Source organism: Cariama cristata, unplaced genomic scaffold (genome assembly GCF_000690535.1).
Source record: "Cariama cristata isolate BGI_N322 unplaced genomic scaffold, ASM69053v1 scaffold15429, whole genome shotgun sequence".
In the NCBI taxonomy this organism is placed as follows: Eukaryota; Metazoa; Chordata; class Aves; order Cariamiformes; family Cariamidae; genus Cariama; species Cariama cristata.
The window spans coordinates 91,057-102,447 of NW_009637582.1; positions in this window are offsets into that span (position 1 = coordinate 91,057).

Sequence of the window (11,391 nt, forward strand, 5' to 3'; positions counted from 1 at the left end):
TGATTTCAACTGTTTTGGAGTTACAGGAGTTCTGTTCCTTTATGGCAAGCATCCATCTCTCATCTTAGCATCTTTGGCACTCGCCTAAAGAATGGGAAATTAGAAAATAATTAAGGGGACAGAAAGACAGTCTTTTAAGGAAAGATTAAAGGAATTAAACAAGACTGGAGTGGAGAGAGCAAGGAAAGGGAGGGATTGTTTAGAAGAGAACAGAGAATAAGTAGGGGTGATCAGGCAAAATCAAGCAAAGGAAAATTTAAATTTAATCTCTCAGTAAAAGTTTCCTAAAAATGAGGTGTATCTTAGAGTAGAATAATTTTGTAGTGGAAGTGGCAGATGTGCAACTGTATGAATAACATAAGGTAGACTGTCTGAAAAACTGGAAAATACATTGTAGAGAATCATGTTGAATGTAAACTGTCTTCTTGATTTCTGCCGTTCTGTGAAAATTGATTGCATCATTAGGCATAAGAGAATGAACTGCATTAGCAGGCACAGGAGTACAGTTTAAGCCTTCAGGTATCTGCACTCTCAAGATATTATTTGTATATTTTGTCCTCTGAATGTAGCTATGAGGTAGCTGGGGATACTCACCATGCTGAGCATCCCCTGAGGTGTGGGCCCCACAGTCCTTCCAGGCAAGACTCTCAGACTCTTTCACAAACGGATGCTTGCTTTGTATGCTGGCAAGTATGAAATCAGGGATGACTGGCTAGAACAGTCACTTTGCCAAGAAAGATACCTTTTGTTTTGCTTTGCTCTTACCAGATTTGACCTTTATAGAACAAAAAGTTTCTCCTCACCATGAATGAAAGCTTCGCTGGTTCCAGTGAATGCTAATGTACTGCATAGACCATTGTGCCAGAAATGACTGTGCCATGACATAGGGATATTTTATTTCGACTGTGAAATTGAGCAGATAAAGACTGTTGAGCACAGCAGCTTCACCTGCAGATTCCTGGCCCAACTTCCTCAAAATTCAGGCAGTGAAATTCAAGTTTTGGATCAAACTTGTTTGGTGGGCCTTGATCAGTGTCGCAGAGCCCTGGGGACTGCTCTGTGTTTGGCCGGGGAACGGTGCAAGGCACAGGTGCACTGGGGATGTGGGAGCTGCACAGATACGGGATCACAGTCAGATGATGCTAAGCAAAACCTGGGGAGAGGGAAAGAAGCCAGCTCCTCTCTGGACATCTCCTCTGCTAAGTCTATACCTGGGCTTATGTATGCCAATTTTTGGCATCTTTGAACATAATAGATGTGGCAGAAAAGGAAGGTAATGAAAAGCAAGATAATGCTGCCTTCCTGATTTACATTTGGCATGGATTGAGATTCCTTGCAAAGGTGTTTGCTGATCAGGAGGTACAGAGCACACCAGCTCTCTCTTTGCTCTTAGTATTTCCACCAACCATTTTGAATGAGTCATTCCCTTTAGCAGGTGAAAGCACCCCCATTAAGAATTTGTCTAATGGTTATAGGTGGATGACAGAGGACTATCTTTATGTAATATCAGCAGTGCAAACTTCAAAGGTAGATTAAGCTTGTTTTGAGTATTTTAGCTTGTCAGATGTAGGCTCTGATATTTGTAAATGGTTTTAGGAAGGTCTGTGTTGGAACACATCTCTGAATGGCAAGAGAAAGAAACGGGTATTGCAGTCATCCCAGATACTTTCAATTTCGATTGTTTATAGCAACGCTAAGAGAAACGAACACTATACACAAAACTGGTTTTGAAACTGCCCTTTTTTCAGAGTTAATGACCCACAGGCTAATGGAAATTTGCCAGTTTTTACCAGCTGGGATCTGGCCTGATTTTGCTGGGAAAAACTGCAAGGCAAAGAAACCATTTGGATATTTGAAAGTCCTTGATGGTTGTCTTCTTTCATTATATAGCCTTCGCTTTTTTTGTATATTGTGTTTATAATTGACCTGTACTTAGCAGAAATGCCTGCTTTGTCCAAGGACGGCATACCCAGGTCAACCAGGAATTCCCTTTGACAACTGCCTTTAAATCCACTTCTGTGAAAACCCAATCCCATCCCAGTCAGTGTGAAAGGCTTTCTATTAAATCATGGCTTTGAGGATCCACTGACACAGCTCAGCTGCTTTAGCTCCCTCCAGTAGAGGGTAGTCATATGCATTTTATGATATGCCACTTCATTTATTGCTCTCGGGTCTTTCCAAGGCATTACCTGGGGACTTCTCACATGATAGGCATGGCCGATTTGGCTCACATAATTGACGAGGGAAAGGCAGTCTCTGTACCTGAGTGCATTTCTTTGTAAAATTGACAAAAGAGAAGGAGTGAGACATTTATACTAATTACATATAAAAAAAAAATAATCCCTAAATGCAAGACTATATAACATGCATTATTTTCAGGCAAGTATGGGATCATTAGTGTCATTCATGATAATTTGATTTACCCCCATGGCTTCCAAACAATGCATGGCTCATAGCCTTGTGAAATGGTGTACGTTAAGAATTGCATAGCAGCCCAACATTTTAAGAAGGAAAGCTCTTAGGTCTTACTACGATGAAGGCTTTTTTGTTGTAAAAGTTTCTTTACTAAGATGTGACTTAAGTTAACGCTAAACAAATTAACTCTAGAGTTTTCAGACTCAGCTTGCCAGAGACAAATTGTGAAAGCATCTCATTGTAGCCTAAACAAAACCGTATTTTCCTTAAAATCATGGCAGCATATCATTCTAAATCTATGGTGCTTTGTCCAGGAATCATTTCAAGCAAAAAAACCTGTGCAAAATACCCACCTTAGACAAAACAAACTATCAAACCTGTATATTAAATTGAGTGCTTTTGATTGCAATGTTGCACTGAAAATGTTGTCATTGTTTCAACTCTCTGTCCCTCTATGCAGTCAAAGACATCAGTGTATACTTAAGAAAATGGTAAATATAGAATACTGGCAAATGTAGCTTAAATACAGTTACTAGTAAACAACCATAGCTAGACTGTCTAATTTCCAGGACTGATTGCAGCCAATTTTAACTTAGATTATGAAAGATGAAGAACAGAGAACCTTTAAATCCTGATTCCCAGTTCTTTACAACATTTATCAGTGTACAGTGGCTTTATTCATGACTTGAGTCTGGTTCTGATAAATTTTGATGAATGTTTCATAATGTTATTATAGAAATTGTAGACACATCATTTAGCTATCAAGTTGTTGGGCTTATGTGAGAGGAAGATAGGTTGATGGGAAGGGCTGAGAGCAAAGGGGCTGCTTATTCTGCTGAATACGTAGATATATTTGCTGATGAGAAGGTGGCAGCTGTCTGCTGTTGGATGTGCCAGAGCAGCCATAAAGTGGCCATTGGAGACTCCCAGGTGGGATTGTAGCTAGTCCTGCTCTCTCATCCTCCCATCTGCACTTTGCTTTGGCCTGTCTGCTCTCAAGCAGCCAGTGACCATGCAAAGCCGTGAGGAAGAGACACCTCTGCTTCCCCATAGTGTCCCCAGCTGTGGTCTCTCCAGGCAAATCAAGGTTTCCATCCTTTGTGCACCTGCATGGAGCCTTCCCAGCTGCAAACTTTAAGCCTCCCCCAATTCCTAAAGGCAAATTTCAGCTGTGCTGAAAGCAGGGGCAAAATTCTCATTGACCTCAAACAAGTGGGAGCACAGCCAAGGCTGAAATGATACAAGCTTAATAATCAAGCCCCAGTTCACAAGTTGAGTGCCTCTGCTGCAGAGGTGGATGACTTTCTGTGGATTTTGCTGTAGTGCACCCAGCTCCATGGTATAGTACCTCTGAATGCTGCTCTCTGTAAGTTGCTCCATGTGTTTGAAAACAGGGTGATTCAGTTTGGTGATTCAGTTTGGGAGGCTTTGAAGTTTTTAGCTCAGGTTTGGGGAAAATATGCAACATGAATCATCCAGGAACTTTGTTTTCTCAGTGAATTCTATGGTAATTGCACATTACAGCAATGTTTCGCGCAAAACAGTGTAAGACATTGGAGACTTTTGTTGCAGCCAGTCATAGCCCACTGAAAGCCAAGTGTTTGTCAAATTAAGCAGACAACTCATGCCTGGCTGCCTTTTGGGGATTGGGGGGAAGGGAGGGAGCATGTCTTATTTGAATATATCAATGTACAATGCTAAAAGGAGAAGAAAGGGAGACAACTCCTTTCTTCCTTTGTAAATCTGGCCCTCTCTCTTTCATGGTGGATGCAGAATTTTAACTTTACCACATAGCGATTGCTTTAATTTTTGGTCTTGGGGTATCCAGGAAACAAAAAAATCAAGATAAGAATTAGTGGGAAAAGGACCATTTGTTATTTATTAGCACAGTGTATAAGTTAATTCAGGAATTAATCAAATTGACATCCAATAGTGGTGCTTAGGGCAAGGTATTAGTTGTATCCCCTTCAGTATGCTCCTGCTGGTATCAACGTTAGGCCTGCAAGGCGGCCACAGCACCTTGTCAACTGCCAAGGTCAGCAGAAGGTTCAAAAACCCCTTTTTCACCTGTCTTTTGTAATGGTTGCTCTCTGGAGGGAGCTGGTTGAGAACAGGAAAGGAGAAGGACCTGTTGAGAGCACCTACATTTATAGAAGCTCAAAGGTTTCTCAGACCCTATGATAGTAAGATGCAGGCTTGGAAATACCAGAGATGGGGTAGACAGGGCTGGTGTTTGGCACAGGAGAGGCGCTGAACATGTTTGGGTTCAGGACATACGCTCTATTTCCCCTTCAGGAAGGCAAAAGGTAGCTGTGTGGGAGTCCTGTGGCTCAGCCGCAGTCCCTGCATGTGTTTTGTTTGGATATTTCTGATCTCATTATCTCTTTGGTTGGTACTTTGGGTTTTAGCAGCAGTGTCCTATGCAGCAGTTATTTTGGAGCCTGGCTTCCTGTGTTTGTTCCGGGTCTATTCATTAATAATAACAGACTGTAAAATCCTAGCTCTTTTTTTGAGTTGTCAAAATAAATGCAGGTTTTGTGACCACTTTTAGTCATATGTGGCTATATGATCTCTGTTATTTAAATATTTTCTCATCACCCTACCTTCCTGCTGCCTTGTTAAGCCTTTTAGAGCACTGGAGCCAATGGGGAATTAAGTTCCCTGTGAAGGGAAAAAATTCTCCTTTACTTCCAAAGCTACTCATGACGTGTTTGGAAAGATAAATAGAAAGAGAATGCAGACAAAATGTGAAGAACACGTATACAAGCTAACAGTCTCACAACAGGGAAAATAAGAAAATCAGATGTTACATCATATTATTGTAAGAATACATTATTTTGTTTTCAAAACTGTTATTCAACTGCGGGATGAATCCTTGAGTCATTTAGTGTTTGAACTTCCAAAATGGCTTGTGGTTGTTCCATCGTTTTTCTCACACAATCCCCAAAGACACAAAAGTTAGAGGCAGGGATTAATCTTTCTATATTAATGGCCTGATCCAGCATTTACTGATGTCAAGAGAAAGCTCCTCATATACTTCAACAGACTTTGGGGCAGGCTGGTGATTTTTAAATATTACGCGTAAGCAGCAAATGAGAAGCAAGTTAGGAAAATCTTTCCAGGTCCTGTAGATCCAGTTTAAGAAACCTTAAAATATACTTACAAATACATGAACACATGGCTTATAATTCATTGTGATCACTTCCTACCTTTGATCTTTTGTTTTACTTAACATCACTTGTGTGCATATCTGTGTATGTGAGAGTAAATAACTTAATCCTAATTGTCTGAAGATATACATATAGACATATAACCAAATGTATTGCTTATAATGCCATAAATGAGCATAGTGTTTGTGTGTAAATTATATTTATATATAATTTTCCTACAGTATATATGGCCAATATAAATAATTCTTGTCACGGTAGTGGTTTTTATCTATATATTTGCCTTATAAACTAGCAGGTAATAATTTAATTCAAAAGGTCCTTCCAAAAATGCAATTAATGTCTTTTGTTATAGTTTCCCTGGGTTTAATAATCCCCTCTTCCAGATTTATATTGGTTTCTGGAAAGTAATGCTTATTAGAGTGTTTTTCCAAATTGGCCACAATAATCCACTGAAATCTGCCAGCTGAATCATTGCTATGCTTGTGAAATTGCCAGGATCGCCTGACAGTTATTACTGGGGTAGAAGGGGAGGGGGAAAGGGAATGAAAGTTTCATAATATGTCACTGTTATTGATACCTTGGCTATGGGTCTTAGATTTGGATTGATATGTTTACTGAATTCTGTGTGAAAGATGGAATGCCTGGTGGTAGATTGGCAGCACTGCTATAATGGAGACAAAATGTTGTAATTTTGTTAGGCAACACTATTTTATTATGGGCATATTTTTAAAGCAGATACATATATGTGCATGCATGTGTGTATATATGTAAGTATATACATGTATGTATGTGTGCATACTCCCTCTGCCTTCCTTCCCCAGCCTGGTTCTTGGAGAAAGGAAGAATATATATATTCCCTGAACTACGGTCATGTTTACATACAAAGTCCCACCACCTGTGCAAGACATGTTACCAAGTCAACAGTTAAATTGTTCACCTGCTGCCAGGCACATTTAACATCTTAAACTGCTCATTCATTTGTGTGTACTGCAGATCAATGTAGGAGGCAGGGAGTGAGTAGCCATAAGTCCAGTATGTATCATTTTCTCCCATGCTTCCAAGATAACTGAAAGGAGCTGATTTTGGAGCATCTGAATTAACCTTTCATGTGAACTGCTGCAGAACTGGTCCCTGACCCTCATTTGGAGAGGGATTTACATCCCTAGCAGTTGTTGGCAATAGGACGCTGGATCCTACTGCCTAGCTGAAAAGGTATATAAAAGACTAGCAGGGCTGCGGCCTGCCAGGGCTGTGCCAGAGGGAGAAAGACAAAATGCCTCCCCCCTTACGAGCCTTGGCACCACTGCTGGGACAGACCCTGTGGGGGGATGAGCGCTGCAGGCTCTGGGTGTCTGGGATAGATAATGTGTCCAACAGCCATCCCTGGTGAGGCTTTGCTCGGGGCGGTGCCCACCCCCAGTGAGCATTTATGCATGGGATTTATATTCTGGTGGTGTAAATAAGCTTTTGTTAAAATAATCCATCTGACTAATGTGCAGGATGGGAGTTGTAAGAAAGAGTAGCATGCTGCTGCACAGGCAGCTGGGTGGTACTGCATAAATATACATAGACATGCTTATGTGGAACAAATGGCGTACACTGGGGGTGCAGGGCTGTCATTGCCCTGCTCAGGTGTAAAAGATCCAAAGTACTCCCGATACAAGGGCTAAAAGCTATTCTGGCTTGGATTTTTATATTTCTGTTGTTGCAGCTACAGCAGCTTTATTATGAAAGTTTTGCCTTTTTTGTAGATTATGGGCTGCGATAGTGGATGTACACTTCAGTACAGCTAGAAAAATCAAGATTCTCAAACATTCTTTTATTCCGCAATATGTGGTTAAAGATGATTTCCATCTCAGCAGACATTAATGTGCAAAATAATGGTTTAAAGCAATAAGTTTCCCCTAAATTCTCCTTGTGATGAGAGTAAGTTTCCTTTCAGTCCCAGCCAATGCAAAAAGCACATTGCTTTGGAGGTATCTTTCTGATTGTTTCTGTCCCCTGGCATTGCATATGGGCTCAAGTGCTTTACAGTTTGAGTGTGCAGCCACACAGACATGCTTCCCCCCTTACATACGTTGTGATCTGTCTGTGGCGAGCCTAAATGACAGGCAACGTGAAGAATCAGCAGTGCTGTTTACATTTGAACACCAAATACTAAAGTTAGCACAAGCCAACTGGATGGCAGAAACAGTCATCCTCAATTTCTATAGCCTTATAATTTGTAAGACAATTTTTATTACTCTGATTGGAACAGAGATGATGTTTGTAATGCCTGTTTATGCCATTTCAAACTTGAACATAAATCTAATTTTTTAAGGGGATTTTGTGGTTTTCTTGGCTTTATGGATATTTTTTTTATCCTTCTTTTATGCATTCTGCTAAATTAAACCAAAATAAACCCGAGGAAAAAAGTGATTCTTTAAAACAAATTTATTATTTTATCCCTTCTTTGGACAGGAATTTTCATCAGGAGACAAGGATAGAACATTCTATTCAGCCTTCGCCTACTGATTTACGCTGCCGTTGTTATAAAAGCCATAATGATGTCCAATAACTAGTAACAGGAACTGTAAGGAAAAGCTTTGTAATACAATGCTGCTCCCCTTTTTCTCCAACAACTTTGGTGGTGGTCTAGACGTAATTCCAAAACGTGTTAGATGGTTCTCGGAGAGAAGCATGCAGCTTGTTTTAAGAGAAGTCCAGGCCTAAAATGATATCATGTAGGCCTCTGCCATGGCCCTGAGATGCAGTGGGATTACTGTAGAAAGTTGCAGATTAAGAAATGATAGCTGTTATTTTTCCTGCAAAGCAAACCTTGGATTCTGGTGGGGTAGCTTACAGGGGATGCTTCTAACCACGCTATGGGATTCTGCCTTAAGTGTTAGGGGTAACATTTAAGATTAGAGAGTGTATACATAGCAGTATGTGCCTGCAAGTCTGACTAATTGCTGAAAGAAACCGAAGGTATTTGATAAACCCATCAGTGGTTTACTGTGAATGTGTGTTGATACCAGCAGTTTTGTTCGACATGTATAAGTACTTTTAAAAGGCAGCAAGTGCTATCCAGCTGCATATCTGATATTAAAATACGAGTTTGTTATTCCAAGGTAGTAAGAATCAGTTGTCACTTGAAATTGAACTTGATAGTATCATTCAAAAGGTCCCGTTCTGAGTATTGCCATGATAGTGGAGCACAGTGGCATCAAAGAATAAGCCTTTGCCGGCAGCTACCACAGAGCAGCAGGTGAGATGTGACTGCTTTTTCCTGTGTTTATGCATAGAAGATGACTGTGGTAACCCTGTGGCATCTGCTAGCAAATACTGACTTTTTAATGTTTCCCAATATAAGTGGTTGATGTTTTATCAGCGTTACCAAAGCTGCTTTTTTAAAAATGTTTTTTAATCCCATTATTTTCAGCTGTTCATTATTATAGTACTATGTCATTTATGGAGGTTATTTCCATATGGGTAGCCAGAGTTGTGTCTTGTATGAGGGAAAGTTGGGTTTTTTGCCTATATAAGAGTGTGTGTTTAGTACTTGGGTTTGGGTTGGGTTTTTTTTTTTTTCAGATTAAGATTTCTCCCACTGCAAAAAAGGATGTTGGCATACAGACTTGATGACAAGTGAGCTGCACTTGTTAAATGTTTAGATGAACAAATGACATTTGCAATAAAAAAGAATGAAATCTTCTTACATGGAAAATTTAGGCAAAAATGTTTATGCAAAAAAAGTCTTTTGTCTCTGGCTCCCTATTCTGAGTACCTCAAGCAAAGTCTCTGTGGCTGCACTGGTGCAAGTGAGATCAGAATCTAGCCCCTTCGTGACTGATATCCTTTGATTGACTAGACAATGCAAAAGACGCATGCAGCATCAAGTTGTTTCAGCAACTAATATTTGACAATTTTAAAAAGTTTTCTTTTAGGCTGAGTCTTATGTAAAGCTGTTTACATTAAAGTGACATCCAATTAAAGTGTATCATGTAACCCACATCACAGTTCAGCACACATTTTCTGTTTTAACTGACATATGGCCCCATTTATGAAAATAAAAATCATCATGTTTTGATGATATGTTCGCATAATTTATGTGGAAAAGCAGGGGGAGAGAAGCAGGGGGAGGGAATGCTTTTACTGTGTAAAGCTATTATTTTCTGTGATTCATTAAATGTCTTTTAACCCATGTGCACAGGCGAATCCCTCCTCCCTCAGTCCTGCCCAGTCGTCCCCGCCCCCCCCCCCCCTTGTCCATGCTGGACAAAGGCACTTAATATCTTTTATGGGCCGAGGCAGTAGATAGACAGAAACACTTTGTACAGTATCATCCCATACCATAGGCATTTTTACAGTAAGGGATTCTTTAATATTCTGTAGAGGAGATAAATTAGTTAACCTAAAAGCAAGTCTATGGACAGCAGAGCTAATTAAGCTCATTTTCCTTTGGCTGTCTCAAGGCTGAGTGCCTGTGAGGATTCTCTGATGTCTAGGAAAAGATAGTCTCCTATTGAGGTCTTTTCTTCAGTCTCTCCCCTACTCAGCTGCCAGTTTTCATAGAAACTTTTCAATCAGCAATGCTCTGTCAAATTTGCTTGGAATTTTCTCTCTATACAGAAAAGTCTTTCTCTCTTGCACACCTAAGTGTTTCAGGAAAGCCAGGTTCTTTTCACCAGGGTAACCTACTGGTAAGGAAAATGTTTGGGTTTTTTTTTTTTAATAAAGTGGCCCTGAATCAAAGACTTTTCAGCACAAACTTGGGTATCCCAAGCCATCTACGCCAAGGCTGGAGGTTTGGTATTTCTGTCCACGCTCTGATTCTCACTGACACTGAGTCTCTGCAAAAAAGAATAAGGCTTTAAGCTGATTTTAATCTACTTAAGGCAAGACCATGGCAAATTATTTAAAACTATATTTTTGCATTTTTTCCTTTAAACAATTGCATTTAACCCCTCAGGCCTTAATTTTTTTTATGTAGCAGCACATCAGTGGAAGAAAAGGCTCTGCTAGCTGACAAAATCACCATCTGCAGAGGAATCAGCCAGTAAGCAAACGTGCAGTGAAACCAAATTAATTCCTGGCTTTCCCACATATATTGGAAGGTAGAATTTACTTTAAAATGTAAGCAATATAACTACAGTGAATCTTTTGTTTATCCACTGTTTTGGGACCAAACATTAGCGATTATTGTTTAAATGGTAGCTGTTGTTGCACATCAGAGTGCAAGACATGTTGATGGTAGTTGGATTGTATAAATCAGCATGCCATCTTCTCATTGCCAAGGTAAACTAGACTGTACACCTGGAGAATGGTTATTTGTAGCAGGAGATTGACAAATGAAACCTTTAGCCTGTACAATTTTGGTCAGTAGATGCTTGGCCACTGTCAGGGATAGCAATTGAGTCATGTCCTCTGTGAGTGGACTCTTTCATGTATACTACAGAAAGCTCCAAAGAGACATCACCCAGACATTAAATTTGGACTACGCGGTTTCTTAGTACATGTGACTGTGAAGCCTCACCAACGTTTCTTATTTGCTGGAGCAGGAACAGAGCCTTGTCAGTTGTATTATACTGTAATCACTCTCCATTCTCTGCTCTTTAATGACTTTCTAGAATCATCATTCTTGACATAAGTTAATACAAAAAGGAAAAAACCAAACTTCCTCATTTAACTCTAACAATGGAAAAACCTAATAAACTTACCATTTACCATCTAAAGTCCACTGGGATCTAAACTGCTGATGGTAATATTAAATCCTGAGAAATGTAAAAGTTCCAATCGAATATGGCAGCCTTTGGCAGAACCTTTA